The sequence below is a fragment of the Rhinolophus sinicus genome, linkage group LG04 (assembly GCF_036562045.2).
Source record: "Rhinolophus sinicus isolate RSC01 linkage group LG04, ASM3656204v1, whole genome shotgun sequence".
NCBI lineage: Eukaryota > Metazoa > Chordata > Mammalia > Chiroptera > Rhinolophidae > Rhinolophus > Rhinolophus sinicus.
The window spans coordinates 58,052,610-58,071,217 of record NC_133754.1 but is presented as its reverse complement, the minus strand read 5'-3'; the positions used below and the strand labels follow the sequence as shown (position 1 = coordinate 58,071,217).

The following is an 18,608-nucleotide window of genomic DNA, read 5'->3' as shown; positions in this document are numbered from 1 at the left end:
AGCAGAGAGAGAGTGTGGTTAGGGATTGTGTACCTGCTGGAACAGCCAGCCTCGATCCAAGTGGCTGGAGTGACACCCTTTCCTACAAAGGGCTGGGAGGGAAGAACTGGCGGGGCCCTGGGCGGTATCACCACAGGCGGAGCAGAGCCCGCCCAGCCTCTCCTAGCAGCTCTTCTGAAGGAGCATCAGACGACAGGAGAGCACAGAAAGGAAAACGGGGTGTAACAAGACTACCACCCCCAGATATGAATGGAGTGTAGAGAAGCTCTCACAAAGTCAATGGGGTGAAATTCAGATCTTGGTCAGGCTTTAGAGCATTCACTTAATTGAAAAGGTGTAGCTTCAGCCCCCTGATTAAATTTCTCAGGAGCAACCAGGAGAAGCAGAGAGGCAATACTAGTGCATCCTAAACATTTGCAGAAATAGATGTATATTTAATAAAATAATACATTTTGAAATAAGGTCATATGAAAACTAAATACCACCAACAACTCAGCTGTAAGATTTTCTCAGCAGAAGAATTAGTATTAAAATAGCCTTTTTGCCACCTTGTCATTTCAAATGTGACCAAGCTTGTCTGACAGTTAAATTTTAGGGGTAGGGTATGTGTGTGTGTGGAAACAAATAAACATTATCCACATCCAATTATCAGTCCACAAAAGCAGAATGCTCACTAACCAATTAAAGTTTCAACTGTATCTGGCGAAGCTACTAGTGTGCCCTAGAGAAAGCAGCCTGGCTCAGGTTTGACTTATTACCCGCCTGCTTCCTGGTTTTCTGCTCCATGCACTTCAGTGCCTTCAAAATTTCTGGCAAAAGCTGACTTCCAAGAGTGCCACGTAGAGCCACAAATAATTCTGACAATGTGATGGAACTAATTTCAATGAACTAAATTTCACTTCCAATGGATGAATAGATCTTGGCTCCATATAGAAAATGATTTTAGTCTATAAGCAACCTCTCTATCCCTGACGTTTGTGTCTTGTTCCTTTCCGCCTCCTTCCCCATCAGCAATTCTCTTCTCTTTTCCCATCCCTCTTTCCTGTCTTCTGTTTTGGTCAATTATGTTCTACCATGTTCCTTTCCAGGGAATGCCCCCAAACCACCACAGCCTCTGGCCAATAAGAAAAACCTTCGTCACCTATCCTCACATAGCTCCACAGCCCCACCAGTGATGCCTGAAATTCCCATTCTCCCTTTGTGTCAGAGCATTATTTCCAGGAGATTCCTTGTTAAAACCAAACATTCTGCCTGGGAGTGGTAGTGCACTAACCCTTAGCAGATTAGTCTTATTGCTTTGCTAAAACCCCAGAGGAAAGTAATGAGTAATTACTGAAGTAAAGAGACACAGGACAGGTATCCCATGATGGAAGAAAGGAAGGTGTATAAAACTCTCTTTACATAGAGGCCTCAGACAGGGCAAATATAACAGGTGCCTTGGATGTCAGAGAAAAGAGTGGGTTCCAAAGGGTACTTTACCTACTTCCTCCTTAGATCAGGTCCAGCCTGCACTCCAAACACGAAAAGTGCAGTTGGCCAAATCTTTGCACATCAGCACAGCCAGCCTCACCAAGGTGCATGTGGTGGGAGAGTAGAGGGTGGGTGTTGGGAGGGCCCCTTCACCCGATATTTCCACATGCAAATATCTGAAAATCTCCATTGGATTTTTTTCCTCTTGCAGATTTTGAACATCATTAAATGTAGGGTCCACAGTGGTATGATTTTAAATGAATTATTCACACCCCAGTGTGAATGAGTTTATCAGAAAAAGTCTAGGTTTTGATAACAGAAAGAGAGACCGTGATTAAAGGCAAGACAGCAGTCTTGTTAGAACAGGAATCGGGGAGAGGGAGAAGAGCATTGGGCGGAAGGAAACCAGTTCCCCTCAAATCAATTTGCAAAACACAAATTCTCTGAAAAGTCATTTGTCAACTGACAGCGCTCTGGGAACCTGGAGCCACTCCTTCCAGCTTTGCATCCTCGGCTCTACTCTGGAGCAGGTCTGCACAGGAGTCTCGCTCCTTCCAGAGCATTGCGATCTGCAGTGGCTTTGTCTGGAAGGTTCCAGCGCTGAGCGCAGGCACCCTGTGATGGAGCTGATGTGGCTGTGGGAGTCTCTGATGCTGCTGCAGTTGGCTTATCTCTGGGGACTCAGCTGTGGCAGTATCGAGTGTGGTGGGGGCTGACTCGTGGGTTTTTGTGCTTATTTGTACAGCACAATCACTTCCCATGAGTATTTGTTGGTCCCGAATGCCTCAAAGCTGGGAAATTGGCAAGTCTAGAAGGAAAACACCTACTGTTTACTGCTACTGCTCTAGGGGCTGTCGCTGCTATTTGGAGCCAGTGTCAGGATCTTAGTTCAGAGAGATTGTAGACATATTGTCTGCCCAGAGAATGCTGGAGTCGAAAGGGATATTAGAGATCCCTGACTGCTCAGGAAATCAGGGGCCAGAGTAGTCAAATGATTAGCTAAGGTCACACAGCCTTTTTAGGGCATGGCCACGTGTAGAACCAACCTGAATTTCCCAGGAATGAAACAGGGTTTAGGATTTATTTTCCTCCTAGGAGTTAGTATGTTTCTTTTTATCAGATGATGAAAGTACATTTCCCCCTTTTTGATTACCAAGCAACTCAGAGCTAATGTTCAGTCACAATCATCACCCGTATAGATCTGGTGATGACCGCTGGAGTTGATTTCCAGGATCATAGTCCTGGTCCACAGAAAGCCCCTGTGCATCCCTCCCTGTGTCACATACCTCCCTCCCAAAGCTGCACTCTTGGCAGAAGCTGATGCTCTTCAGCGTAAAAGGCACTGTCTAAACGTAACTGCATCTCCAATAGTTTCACTTAGTTCCCATTTTGATCCTGGTTCCATGGATCTCTTTCTTCTTTATGATTTTTTAATTGTTCTTACTTTATTTTTAATTTGTTTGTTTTCAACATAGTCACCCCAAGATCCTTCCAAAGTCTTTTACTGTGATGATCTGAGTCCAACACCCTCATAAGAGCTACAGAACTAGCCCATGTTGGCATAGCTGTGACAGGTGTGTACAAAGGCCCAGGAATTTAATGCAGAACAAAGTCACACATGGCACGTGACTGTAACAAACACTCATCTCACCTACACTTACAGCCACTGCAATCACCTCCGGCTGAGCATTTGCTTAATCTGATTCAGCAGATGTTTATTGAGAACCTGTTCTGTGCTTGTCACCAGGCTACAGGTGAATAAAACACAAACCCTTACCATTAAAGAACACAGTTTAATAGATGCATAAAAAATAAATGCAAAATCATGTGAAAATGCCCCACATAGCATGTATAAGAGTAGAAGTAGCACAGAGGAGAAAGGAGTTGTTCTGTCAAGGAGGTCAGGAAAGTTTTACAGAGACCTTGCCAGGCAGCCAGGACACAGCCAGGGTTGCAAGTTCACCAACAGTGGCAACATGAGAAGCCCTGTCTGAGTTTAAATTCTAAACCCATGAGGCAAAACTTTAGAAACTATGCTCCCAGCAACCCTTATCAAGGGTTCCTTTTTCTTCCAGGAAGCACCTGAATGCAAGGGATGCACAACATCCAGACCCACTGCAGAAAGTTTTCTCCAGCAACTCGCCTCAGCAGGTGGATGGCTGGTCACTCATTGTCCAGTAGCTGATGTCACTGAATGCCTGAAAACTAATTTACTGCACATATACACTAAAGGAATTTTCTTATCAGATGCATAACTAATCTATACAGGAGACCACTTATGGTATCCAAAAGAGTGTTTTGTGGATAAATACCATATTTAATACTTTCTTTTTCTTTAAGCAAAATTTTTATTGCTAAAATAAGAAGGGGCAAGGGATGAAAATTCTGTGAGTGATTTTTTTCTTAGCTATAACTATGGACAGAGATGAATTATAATATAGCACTCCTTCAAAGCCAGAATCCATGTGTTTTATTTTAGTTAAATTAAGTTTAGGTTTTTTGCTAAAAGTAAAAGGAAGGCTGCTGAATCTTGTCTTGTATCTTTTCAGCTACACCATCTAACCTTCACAGCCACTCTTCTTGATGCAGAATGCAGACAGACTGAAGAGGAAAATTATGGGGGGGAAATCACACATTTCTTCCCCTAAATGGCTGGGTGTAGAAGATAAGCAAGAAGGAGGTGGAGGAATCTGAGAGTAAATGCTTCAGCTAAAGTGGAAGCAGGGAGGCAGACAATAACTACCTGTGGCCATTTTTAAACCACATGCCTTTCTCAGGAAAACACCAACTTGCCAGCTTCCTCTTCCTGAGGACACCTCCTTCTAGGTTTCCAATTACATGTATGTTACGCTAGTTCACACTGTGCACAGCTTTTGGCTGCTCTGTTTTAGTTTTCTTTTCCCACTCTTTTTTTCTCTTGTGATTCATTTCTATTGATTTATCTTCAAGATGTTTCTTTCCTCAGCTATGTCCAGTCTACTGATGAGGCTACTGAAGAAATTCCTATTTGCCAAGGAAGTGTTTTTCAGTTTTTTGTTTTTAACTATTTCTAGCAATTCATTTGACTCTTTCTTATAGTTATCATCTCCTGCTGAAATTCCCCATCTGTTCATGAATGTTATCCACTTTCCCCTCTAGATCCTTTAGCATATTAATCATAGTTATTTTAAAATCCATCTGATAGTTCCAACATCCAGGCAATCTCTGTGTCTGGTTCTGTTGATTGATTTGTCTCTCGACAATGTTTTTTTTTTCTTATGTGTGTGTTGTAATTTTTAATTGAATGCAGACATTATGTGTAGAAGAACAGTAGACACTGAAGGAAATAGCATTTACAGATAGAAATGGACATGCCTTCTGTGAAGTTGTTAGCATGTTAGCATGGTGGTGGTGGTGGCGAGCTGAGTCAATCTACTCAGGAGCTGACCTAGGTCTGGATTTTGTTATCTTCAGTGTAGCACAGCCTTCAAATTCCTCTAGAGATAGGCTGCTGTTAACCTTAAACTTAATGTAGGAGCTGGGTGAGGTTTTTCTGTGTTCTCAATCTCCCCTTGGTTTTCAGCCATCCCTGCGTGCCTGTGTCTAAAATGGGGTCTTTTTCCACGCTCTCACCCTTCTCCCAGTAGTAGTATGCTCTTTCTTGTTATAAGATGCTGAGCAAGTGGGAACATAGAAGTTCTCTTTTGTTCTGGTCCAGCTTCAATCTTGGGCAAGCTGTGCACCTGGATCTCAAAGGTGGGATTTGGGCTTTTCGTTGTTATTGTTGTTGTTTGTTTTAGCATTCCTTCCCCTCTTCTCTGAGCCAGCCAAACCTGCCTTGTCTCTGTACTTGGTCTTGGATGGGAGTTTTGTGCTCCTCCTCCAGCAGTAGCAGACCTCTGCTCTTTATTGGTGTAGGATCCTGGTCTAAGACTGTTTCCTGCCAATCCCCAGAAGTAGATGGCTTTGCCTCTACCATTCCTGCAGCAGCACTGGATCTCTGCCTGTGTCCTAGAGCAGGACTGTTTCAAACAGCAGAGGCAGTTTGTTTCTATTCCTCCTCGTGGAGAATGGATTTTTGCCTGTAGTCTAAAGGTGAGAGGGTTTGATTTTGCTTCACATGAGGGAAGATTCTGGAGAAGCAGGCAAAGTCCCTTCCTCCCTCCCCTGCCTCCACAGCCACCAAGCACCTCCTACCCTCCTGTGCCACCAAGAGAGCCTCTCTCTGGTCTCCTGACTTACGTCAATATTTCTCATGAGCACCTGTGGAGAAAGCTTGTTTCAGACACACTGGCCCACATAGTCCTCTAAGAATGCGTAAGAATTTGGTTTGTACAGCCACCACATCTTTCTCTTATACTCTGCCAAAGCTAAAATAGTGGCCCTCTCCTAGGAGGGGCTTGTCTTTCTTTGGAATTCAGTTACCTTGATTAACTTTCTAACTCAGCCCTCTGATGGGCGCAGGAAAAATCATAATTTTTTTAGAATATCCAGGCTTTTTTCATTGTTGGGGTGTGAGCAATGTTCTTTGAAGCTTTTTACATCTTACATACTCCTTATACTGAGCTTCTAAGACCACCTGGCCCCATATGGTCTCATTCCACATGGTCCTAATATAGCAGACGCTTCTGGTCTCTTTTTTGGGCAAAAATATTTATGCCAAGCACACACCTGGAGTTTTTCATCTGCCTTTGCTCTTTTTCAGGTAAAATGTCAATTTAGAGGATTCTTCTGAGAAGCAATCTGTCTGATGGGAGGGGAAGAAGATCTCAGCCAGGCTGTGTTTCTTATAACAGTTTGAAGAAGAAGAAAAAAAGTCATATTCAGCCTGAATGATTTAATTTGGAGTATTTTCTTATACCAACTGTGAGAAATTCCACTGGCAAAATATACAATTCCAGACATTTGTTCTCAGTAAATTATTCCTCTGTTCAGCATAGCTGATTGCCCCAATTACACTAATTGATTTCTAAATGTACAAATACAGCCGACATGTCATAGGAAATTTAACTCTTATCCCATCCAGAGCACAGGATATTTTCAAATAGAAAGGCTATGGTGTCCTGAAATTCTATATATCTCTTTGAAAATTTCAAGAACATCTCAAAATCTGATGCTTACATTCTTGGGTGGACACACAACCCTTCCATTCCTTTTCTCACAGCCATTTATTTTACCCACAGACATGGCTGGCCCCTGTTTCCATGGAGCAGGAAACCTGAAGCTGTGTGTCCTGAGGACCTCAAAGTTCATCTCCCCCTTCCACCCCACATACCTGAAACTCATTATTTCCGTCCTCTACTTCCTTTCTTTGAGCCACACCGTGCTCAAATTTCCAGAGGACTTGAGCTCATGTGCTAAGGCTGTCTCTAGGAAGTATGACCTTTTTATCCATAAACACCTACAACCATGTTATTGGTTCAGCTTATTCAATTAGTTGGCTGCCATCTAGCCAGGTTCAGAGGCATTGGGACACTGGCCAGGGGAAACTTTTATGGGAAAGTAAAGGACTGGAGTCCTGGGAAGAATAAACCAGGAGAATTGGCAGAGAATGTTAAGAAGTCTGAGGGCCCCAGAGTGAACAAAAAGGGAGATGAGGGAGGAGGACGTCTACATAAGTTTGCCTTCATGCAACGCTCCTCTTTCCCCTTGCAGTCAGTAAGAACCCGTCAGAGGGTCTTGCCCATAGTAAGTACTAGGATGTATATGAAGAGGGTCACATCTATAGGTTTTCATATTTAATATCCCATTTTTCCTATTCAGTCCAGATCCTCTCTTAGTTTGTTATATCTGTCCAGAGATGACAAATATTACATCCTATGCTACAGAAGTTTAATTCCCCAAGTGACAACCAGACTGTGCATTTGTGACCTCTAGCATTGCTCTACTATTGGTCCCTATTTGTGGAGCAAGATCACTTATATTATGTGTCTGCAGGTCTACAGCCCTAAAACAGAGTATCAAAAAAGAATTAAACAGATCTTATGGAGAAAAAAAAAATTAAAAAAAGAATTGAATGGTTGCCATTCCTACTCAAAATCCTGAAATTGACGGGAAAAAGAGAAACAGTAAGGGAAGAAAAAAAAGGCAAAAAGGCAAAGACCACGGAAACCAAAGAAGGCAGACGAGATGATGTACAAACAAGAGATGATGGGAAAGGAAAGAGGGAGTGTCCATTACTATGGGTTGACTAGATGAGGAAATGAATTGAGCAACGAGCAAAAACATTACTAGAACAATATAAAAATTTATTTCTTTCCTCAGATTGTCTGGATTAAATTTTCAACCAAAACAAATTAAATCAAAAGTGCATGGGAGCTTTCTCATCTTACCTTCTGTTGCTTTTCCCTTCCCTCCAGACCCAGCTCAGGGATGTCAAGACCTGAGAAGCAGGGCAGTGAACCAAAAGAGGTGCCCTACAAAGGCATTGTCAGAAGTGTGTCTGGGGTCTGAAAAAGGAGGGAGTGATTTCGGCGTGGTTGGGAGATTGTTACTTCAAGCAAATAAATAAATATGTTGAGGATGGAGTAACTCAGTGGGAGTTAGGTTTATCATTGAAGGGATTTATAAACCTGGAAAGAGGAAAGGCTAGAAAGAACCCTGAAGTGTGGAACTAGAATTAGAAGTACTGCCATGCTCTCATGGATTTTTAAAATATTTATACATAGATAAGTGTAGAAATAGTTATAGATGTATGTATACACACACATGTATGTACAGCAACCCGTAGCAGTGGGCACAACAAGTGACCAGATTTTGGTATCTAAATACCATCCTCACTAAAAGGAACCTTGAAAAATGGCTGATCCAGGGGTGGAGCAGGGAAAGAAAAAAAATCACCCTGGGACAATATGTGCCAGGAGTAAGAAAATGCTCAAAGAACGATGAGGACGTGCAAAGAAGCCATTATTGAAAGGGCTCCTATCAGCCTAATATAGAGTTGACCCTCAAAATAAATCACGAGAATGTGAGATTATACCCATCAAATAAAGTAGGAACCCATGAGTCTGTACAGGTATAAATAAATAATGAAAAAATAAATCAGTGAGGGAGGAGGAAAAGCACATTCTTCAGTAGTATGTTAGGTAATAAACACAGAAAAAATGATGGAGATGGAGAATCACTCCTTGGAACTGCTTAGTGGTAGTTGAAACAGGCAGAAGTCATCAATGTATGCCAAGGTTAGTGGCTGGAAGTTTGATGAGGAACAGGGTATTGGCATTATATTAGAATAGGCCCCCTCCCATGACAAAATACTGATCAACTATAAAGGGGAAAATTGATAATTTTATAACAGAAAAAGCCGGCAGATACCAACTTCACCAGGTTATCAAGGCTAACATCACCACAGTGGAAAGGGAGCACGATTTCTGTGGTATTCCTGCCAAGAATGCACTGCCTTAGTCTCGTCATAAGGAAACATCAGCAGACGTAACTGAGGTTCAAATTACAGAATAGAAGACTGTCAAAAACATGAGACACAGGCAAAGACTGAGGAAGTGTTTCCTATTGAAGTAGACTAATGAGACATGATAACTAAATACAAAGTGTGTTCTGGGAAGACTCCTGGAACAGAGAGAGATAGAGACAAGGATAGGATGAAAGATAGAGACAGAGACAGAGATAGAGATAGGAAGTGGGTTGGAGCAGGAAAGAAGGAGAGGGAGGGAGGGAGTGGGGGGGTGTAAAAAGGGAGGGAGGGAGAGGAAGAACAATTTCTCATTGTTGGGACACTTAGGAAAATGTTATCGGGGTCTGTGGATAGTTGTGTTGCATCATTGTTGATTTCCTGATTTCTGGCAGGTTTGTAGGGTGGTTATGTGGGACAGTGTTCTTACGTTTGGGTGTATGGTGCACACTAGAATGTTTAGAAGTGGTGGGAAATTATGTCATACTCGTATATAGTGTATATAATTAGATAGATAGATAGATAGATAGATAGATAGATAGATAGATAGATAGATATATAGATAGATAGACAGACAGACAGACAGATGACAGATAGAGCAAATGCAGTAAAATGGTAACCTGGGTGAAGGAGATGTGTGAATTCTTTGTACTGTTCTTGCAACTTTTTTATAGGTTTGAAACTATTTAAATTTTTAAAAATGAAAGTGGGAGGCAGGAGAAAGTGGTACTGGAAGAGGCTGCTGGAGACGCAGAAGCAGAGCTGTGGGTCACTCTGGGCTCTGGCTATGGTGGTAGAGGATGGGTACCCCAGAAGTTTTCTGCTTGTGTCAGAACTAAGACCCAGTGTGAGGAGCTGAGCACACACATCCCTCCTATTTCTAAATAGGAGAGGTGCAAGTCTTACCAGAATTCCAAGATTATTCCAGGACAAAAACCCTGGAGTGCCACCAAACGACGGCAAGAGAGCAGGCTGCAGCCCCGCGTGGGAACCAGCTAATGGGGAAGCCTCTTGCCAAGAGCAGGTATCAGTTCCCCAGGGCCGACCCACCTGCAGCCTCATCCTGACCCAGATATCACATGGCTCCCCAGAGACCGCTTGGTGGGATAGGTCTGCTAAAAATATGTGATCCTGGGATCTAATGGATCAGAAGCCAGACAGAACTGAAGCAATGGCCATAACCTGGTGGGAAAATCACACCTTATCTCTTTTGCCAACCTGTCTCTCATCCAGGGATGGGGAAAGGAGACTATGAGCAGAAACAGTGGAAAGGGCAAACTCAGAAAGAAAGAGGTGGCGCTGATGGAAAGGAATCAGACGGGCTCTAAGCACTTTCCCTCCTTTGTTTCATTGCAACCTAAATTTAGTTCTCCCACCCAGGCAGCTCTGAAGAGTCATAGTTTACTAGATATTCATAAGGAGGGAAAATGCTTTAAACCTTTTCATTTTCTGGAAGGAAGGAAGGAAGGAAGGAAGGAAGGAAGGAAGGAAGGAAGGAAGGAAGGAAGGAAGGAAGTCACAACTATTTCAGAACTCTGTGAGAAGATGAATCAGCCCCAGATCACCTTCTCTCTACTCTAAGTAACAAACATGCACGGCCTCCCGCTCTGCGAAGTCTCACGGCTCAGAGCAGATCAGCTGCAGGGTTTGAAGGCCCTTGGGGAGACTGGAGGAGGAAGTGTGAGCTCAAGTTAATGAGAGAATAAAACTTTAAAATTCAGCTCAGCAGCTAAGAATATCTCCTATGGACTAGAAAGAGTTTCTATGTCCGAGATCTTGGCATTCCTTTAGAAGAGAAAAAGAGCCAGACCTTCAGAAACAGGGCAGTGGAGTTTAGAGCAAAGAACTGGATAAGGGCTTGAGGCCTCTAAACTGTCCTGCTGACATGTCACTTCATTTCCCTGGGCCTCCATCTATCTGTCTTCAAACTGTCAGAACTGCTCCATCTCCAAGATTCCTCTTAATTCCATATTTCCAGAATAAAACAATGTAACAGCTCTCAGAAAACAAGGTACGCATGGAGAGATGCATAGAGAAAGGTATGACAAGATTCACACCAAACTGTTCACAGAGATTTGGGGCACAGGGGGAGACTTACAGAGACTTTATATATTTCTGTGTAGTATGAATTTGTAAACAACTACCATGTATTAATTTTGTTGTTAAATTAAAAATCACAAAACAATTGAAATCAGGGGCAGGGTTGTCAAAAATGACCCCAAAAGTTTGTATCAAAGAATTCATAATCAACTATAAATAAGCTCAGGCTAATTTACATGCATGGTCTATTCCAATCAGAAAGGATAGGAATCGGGTTTAGCATTTCCTCTAATAACCAGAGAGGCAAATCTTCCTTCAAGGCCCAGATCAAATGCCATTTTTCTCTGTGACTTTCCCTGTCAGTCTCTCTTCGGCAAAACATAGCCTATTTCCAGCCCTGCAAAAGTGAACTGCTCTCTCAACTGTGTTCCCATGGTACTCGATGGTAACGCTAGCAAGGCCCTGTACCACACGGAATTGCGTTTATCTGCTCTTGTGTCTCTCAAAGGATAGGCCTTTTTAAAGTTCTATGTTTTCCTCTCCGTTGTATCTAAGGTCTTAGCATGGGGCTTGGCGTGTAGTGTGCGTTCCATAAGAGTTTGCAGAATTGAATGCACATTCATGAAACCTGACCCACACACAGAGCTATCTTTTTTTTTAGTCTCTCAAGAGTAAAAATATCACATCTGATCTTCATATTGTAAATTCACAGCAATCCAACCATGAAGGGAGTTTGGAGGGTGCACTTTCCTTGCAATATGTTCCAGATCATTCTTTCTTTCTTTTTTTTTTAATTTATTGGGGTGACTCAGATCATTCTTGAGGATGTTAGTCACACTTTTCCTAGTTCCTAGGATCCCAGAGATTTCCCCATTGTGGCAACCAATGGAATTCTTTATGTGACTGAATTGGTCAGTTAACTCTTCCTTCACCAAGAAGGAAGGGGAAATGAAACCAGTACATGGAAGGTCTCCCAGAGGAACTGGACCTGCTGCAGGTCTCAAGTCCACCTGTGGGGTGCAATGCACAGACACTCAGGCTGGGAGTTGGGAGACGGGGCTCTAGTTCTGGAACACTCTTCATCTCTGACAACCTCACTTGTCAGTCGTCTGCTCTGTCCAACTCACAAGAGTGATGTGAGCCTTACAAGTGGTTGTGCCTGGGGAAAGCAGAGACACCGCAGAACTGGAATCTGTGATTATTAAAACACTGGGTCACTCACTCTGACTCACGACAAATAATCAAGTTACTTTAAAACTGTATATTGGTCATATAATTAGCAAGATGAACATCAAATAGCTTATTCTGCTGAAATGCAAAGGTAATTTACCCATTTAAAATAATTCAGGGGATGGAAGCTTTTAAGTTTCATCTTTTTTCACTAATACTTTTTCTAGTAAGAACGAGAACTTCAGAACAATGCGTGGTCCCAGGCCCGGGGCATCTAGTTGCTTCTCTTGTTGAACTGCACACCACACAACACCAATTTCCCATGTAGGGGCTGCAAAAATATATTCTTCTCTCTCCTTCCAGAGCTGCAACAAGGCAGCAAGTTTTAAGACAGTTTAATAATGCCATATTATCATATTAGGAAGGCTTTCTGTGTGAGTTTGGGGAGTGCAGGTAAAATTAGGCAACGACATATTTGAATGCCATTTCTATCCTTGTCAATAGTTCCTAAGAAAAAGATGACAGAGAAAAGCAACAGACGACTGACCCAGACATAACCTCTTTAGCCTGGCTGACCACCGTCCTCACCCTCTTTCATTTCATTTACCCCAATCCCACTGGACTCCCTGATGCCCATGACCTTCACCACTCCTGCCTTTGCATAATCTATTCTTCCTGCTGCATTTCCCTTTTTCCAATTTCTACCTAAAAAACTCCTACTCTTTCTTCAAAGCCTTTCTCTGACTCATCAGCCTGTTAGCCACTATCCCCAGGCTAGAGAGCGGGCGCCAGGACTTACTCACCTATGAGTGAGCAGCACGCAGCCAATTATAGCAGTTCATTCAATATTTGTTGAACGAATGAAAACATCCTCTGTGCTCATTCTGGTTGGCACTTATGACACTGAGTTTGTAACCTTCTATATACAAGCTGTATATACAAGCTGTATTTCTTCTATATACAACCTGCCTCTGAGTTCGTTGAGATCACGGGATGAATGATTTAGTCTCTAGCAAGGGGTGTGGGGCACTGTAAGTGCTCAGTACATGTTTGTGGACTAAACGAATGAGCGGAGAAAGTTTAGGTGGTCTTCTTAAGCCCATGCCACCAAATCCAAAGTCATAAAGCTCAGAAGATTTTCAGAAATACCCTCTACTCCTCAGCTTTCTGAACTATACAGTGAGAGAGTTGAATGCCCTGATCTCTAAGCTCTAAGAGTCTATGGTTTGGAAAGGTAGAAACTACCACAAACACCAGAGCCCAAGAAATCCTGATCCAATGACTTGGCATTTGGCTTCTGTAGTAAAGATTGCAGCAGAAACTTTTGTTATAGGTGCTCCATTTATTTGAAATGCTTAAAATCCTTTACCTCCAAGATAAACAAGTCCCTGTAGTCCTGGGGGACATGTGAATTGTACCTGTGGAAATTTAGGGCCATCACTGGAACTAGCATGGCCTCACATGGTTTCACTGGCTGTCTTAGCATTGGAAGTCATTTACGTTTTTGTGATCGTTCAGATGGTTGAACTCCTTGATACGGCAGCAAATATTGCCGTGTACTTGACGAGTGGGGCTAGTGCCAGAATCTGAACCACCAGAGTCATTATCCTAAGAATGACTATTTCACAATGCTCTTAAAAGTGATAGTGCTTAGATCAAGTTCCTAAGTAGGCTAAGCATCAAATGCATAAACTTTGATCATCAGTGGGTCGCAGGCTTAACATCTACTGACTGAATCCATGAGCACTTGCTATGTGCCAGGCAGGTGACAAGGGGCCTTGAATAAAACCAAGTCATCTCCCCTCGAAGTGCCTACATTTTAGTAGAGAAGACAGAGAAAAGAGAAGAGACACAGATGCATCGTAAGTCAGGTAGTAAGATCTACTAGAATGGAGAGAAATAAGACAGGCTACGGGGATAGAGGCTGCCTGGGATGCTGCAGAAGACCTCTCTTCTAACTCTGTGTCTTATGCCAGCACCGCAGACAACAAGGCTTCTCTTTTTGGTGTGAACTTTTCTTCCAGTGTCTCAGGTCTTTCCTATGAGGGAGGCTGAGTGAACCAGTGGCTGCTAGCACTGCAAGAATAGAACAGAAACTAAAATAGTGGGCTCTTTTTGTCCCTGGAGTTACATACAGCTTGTGGTTCCAGTGCAGCATCCACACTGACCTGACAATTCCAGGAATTCAGCAGACCAGAGGTTCTGAGCACTTTCCTCTTGTTATCTTTTTATTTGGCTAACTGGTAAACATGTAAGATCAATGCGTTCATCCAGAAAATATTTTTTTAAATCGCTATGTGTTCCATAATAAAGCAATTTGATCTCATTAAGTAATCTAGCAATAATTCTGAAAATGGAACATATGAAGCTGATAGTGGTATGTGCATAATTATGTAGCCATTTAGTCAAACAAATATCGAGCATGTACTATACGACAGCCCCTAATCCGAGTGCTGTGAGAAATAAGCAGTCCTGGACTTCACCTTCAGGTGGCTTAGCATCCGCTTAGGACAGATAAGATAAACTCAACATTACCAAGCTACATGGTAGGACAGGCTGAGCTGGAAGAGAGGCACTGATCACTTGTAAAGGCAGAGATTACTTCAAGCCCTGGGGATCAAAGATGTCGTCACAATGGCTTTTGAGCTGAGACTCAAACAAATCATCCCATTGCCATGTGGGTCCTGTGGTAGCAAGAATGACATGGTTCCAGGATGAGTAAAGAGCCCCTGGCCTCTACATGCCTTCGTGTCATGTGTGCTGAGACCACCATAACCAGGGCAACAACACCGCAAGCCCAAAGAGGCAATCCACTGTCCCCGCTTATTTAGAGTCACAGCAGGGATCTACCAAGTCCACTGTCTTAGTCTCCTGACCAGTCTCCCTGCTTCTGTCCGTGTCCCGAGTCTATTCTCCACATAGCAGCCAGGGTGATCATTTAAAACACCTACATCAGACTGAGTATCTCTTGTGTAATACCTTCCAATGGCTTCTCACCTCTCTTGGAGTAAAATTCAAGTCTTCAACATGGCCCACAAGCCCTTTAAGATTTGGCCCTAGAAAATTCTCCCACCTCCATTCTATTCTCCCACCTCCCCCTTTGATCATTCCACAGCAGCCACACTGTTGTTCTTGCTGTTCCCCAAACAAACAAAGCTTACTCCTGCCCCCAGGGCCTTTGCATATGTTTCCCCCTCTTCCAGGAACGCTCTTCCCGCAGAAACCACATGGTCTCATTTACTTTTCTTCGGTCTCTCAAAAGTCATCTCCTTAGAGAGGCCTTCATTAACTACCCCATCTAAAATACCTTTCTCCTCCATGATACTTCTCATTAGCTGACGTTACGTATTCATTCTTTTTCTTGGTTATCGTCTGTCTTCTTTACTAGCATGTAAATGCCACAAGAGCACAGACTTGATTTATTTTGTCTGTCTCACTCAATGCCTGGAATAGTACCTGGCACAAAGTGGGTATTTAATAAATACGTGGAGAATGACCCCACAAAAACACTGGTGGGATTAGATTCAACATGCCTCTTGGCCCAGTTTTTATCAGCCAACTCCAGCATTTGACTTCCTCGAATGTTGAATGACTTCCAAATATCTATCTTTGGGCTGGATCTCTTATCTACATTCCAGGCTCAAATGTTTAATTGCTTATTATATCTCTTCACTTAGATTCCTCTAAGACTCTTTAAGAGGCTCTGCACACAGCCCTGTTCTTGTCTCCTCACCCTGTTTCCACACACAGTTCTCTCCCAGGGTCTCCTGTCTCAATGAATGTTGTCTCCACCTCCTGCATAAGGCAGACCTCTGAGGGTCATGTGTACAGTCCTCTTTCCTGCCCTCCTGACGTAGGTGATGTTGGATCTGCCGGCAGTTTCTGAGTGCGGGCCAGGAACGTGTCTCGTGAAGCCAAAGAATGGAAACACAGACCAGGGAGAGGCAAAAAGTTTTAAAAAGAGGATAATTTATTAGAGGCAGGAGAAGAGGTTGCAGCTCCCAAGTGGGAGGGGGTCCCGAATGGGGGGTGCCCCATGACTGAGGCAAAAGCTCTTACTTTTATACCTTCCCTTGCCTGCTTGGGGAAGGGGAGCTGTTTGGAGAAGGGAACTTGTTTGAAGAAGGGAACTGGCGCCTTCTAATGAAATTTGTCTTCCAGGTTTGTTCTGCTTGCCCATGTAAAGGAAGTAGCAAAGTTACCCACTTTTTATCTATCAGATCAGCTCCATTTGTCAGGCCAAAATGAATTTTATGATTAACCTCAAGGGCTTGTTACATTATGTCCTGGAGCAAAGGAGTGATTTCAAAACCTGAAGTTTTAGGATATGGCTGTCTTTGTTTATTCCACCAGGGACCTCCCTGTCTACCTAAGGACATGCTAACTCTCCTGTATCACTCCCACATCCTATTCATCACAGAGGCGTTAATTTTGTTCCATCTCCACACCCACGACCTTTACCCAAGCTACCGATATTTCTCACCCAGACTAATACAACAGTCTCCTAACTGACTTCCCCATATTCACCTCTGGGCCCTTCCATCTGTCTTCTACACAGTAGCAAGTATGATCCTTTAAAGCACACCTCTGATCATGTCACTCCTATGCTTGAACCTATGGTTTTCTTTCCTCTGCTCTTAAGATAAAGATCAGAATCCTTAACACTACTTCTATAAGTAGTGTTACTCTATTCTACCAGGACACACTGATACAGCTATATAGGTTGTTAAATGCTAAAATACCTCCATTCCTCTTGGTCAATAGCCATTGCTTCAAGCTCTTAAATACCCCCCACTGCTACTGCTCTGGCCACTCTGTCCCCTCCCCAGATCCTTCCCCTCAATCAGCAACGACAGGGTTAACGTCTGGGGACAGCAGGCAAACACACTGTGATGCACATAATAGGCATAAATGTGCATGCACACACTGCTCAGGGTCCTGGGACATACGTCCCAGATGGAGACTGTTGTGACTATTTCTCCAGCCTCATGTGGTCCAGTCCCTCTTGCTTTCTGCACTGCAGCCACTCTGACCTTCCTTAAACTTCCCATGCTTTTCCCTGCCTCAGGGACTTTGCACAGGCTGCTCCCCATGACTACAATGTTTTTCCCTTCCTTCACCTCACTCACTCCTAGTCATCCGTTAGCTCGATTATCTCTTCCTCACAGTAGCCTTCTCTGACCTCCACCTAGGTCAAGTCTTTCTTATATATGTTCTCATAAAATCCTCTGCCTTTCCTTCACAGTGTCTATGTTTGGTTTGCATATCTATTTGTGTGATTATTTGATTAAAATAGCTCTCATTACCGGGGGACTACAGTTCAGAGAGGACGAGGACCAGGACTTTTTTTTTTAACTATCAAATCCCTAAAGTCCAGTACTCCGTATACATGTAGAGATGTACAGGAAGACATTGGCTAAAGACAATGCATGCAAAGCATGACCAACGTTTGAATAAATGAAAGAATCATATATTCATGTAAAACTATGGTGCACGCATGTGTATATGTATGTCCTTATGGGTAGATTTGTTCTTTTCTATAAATATAATGATGACGATGATGATGCTGATGATGATAAAAATGAGTAGACATAATCTATGCAGCAAGGAAACTGCCCTGAATATTCATCTGTCTCTTATGTAAGCCAAGAGTTCCTCTTTTCACACTACTTATAGTAATTACTTCCTATTATGGCAAGCAGCACATACTCTTTCCACACAACATACTATTTGAAAGTGTGTTACTTATATAAAGATCAGCATTTGCTGTATTACTGCTATCACGGTCCACCAGCTCAAAAGATTCAAGCCAAAGCACATTCTCAAGCCCTGACCCCAGGACAAGAGCCTGTTTTTATCTTCCCAAAACAACAAACGCATCTTTGAAAGAGAAGAAAGCTCTGGCGCTAGCTCTGTGCACGTTATCAAGCAGCAGCATTGTCCCGATGGGTACACTAATGTGTTTAATGAGGGCGTAAGTTCAGCTACTATAGTCCTTCCCCCATTAACCATACTCTCCACTCAAGAGCAAAAGCCATAATACCCCATAAAACCAGAATGAGGCTCAGCAAGGCTGGCACCCTAGGGGTAGCCCATCTGCAGCCCCTGCACTGAGGCAGTCACAGAACGTAGGACAAAGACCAACAGGGCCCAAGATCTGGGGAACCAGGACTAAACCAGCAGGGAGGGGCTTTGCATGATGGCGAATCCTTCCTTTTACTCCCCTGCCACTCATTTCCCTGCTAGAAGAATTTTTCTCTTTGAAAATCAGAGGCCTGTCTTAGCCAAGACCAGTCTGCACTCTGAAGTCGGAGCCTCCCCTCAGTCTCTAGCAGGGTTAAATGTGACCTGTCACTGGCGCTGAGCCGATGGATCCATCAATTGGAAATGGTGTCAATAAAGTGCAAATAACACCTGGGTGCCTGCTGCTCTCTAAGCCTCAGATGAACCCAGGAGGTGCTCTGAGGAGAGACAGAAGCGGTACAAGCCAGTTACACCCAGGGCCTCACCAATAGGAGACCAATCAGGACAAAGCCATTCC

The 18,608-nt window shown here is 43.3% G+C and overlaps 1 protein-coding gene across 15 annotated transcripts in view; it reads right to left on the bottom strand.

Moving 5' to 3' along the window:
- Window positions 1-18,608, bottom strand: part of ANK1 (ankyrin 1) — a 201,730-nt gene that overhangs the window by 72,107 nt on the left and 111,015 nt on the right. The gene's annotated exons all lie outside the window — the stretch shown is intronic.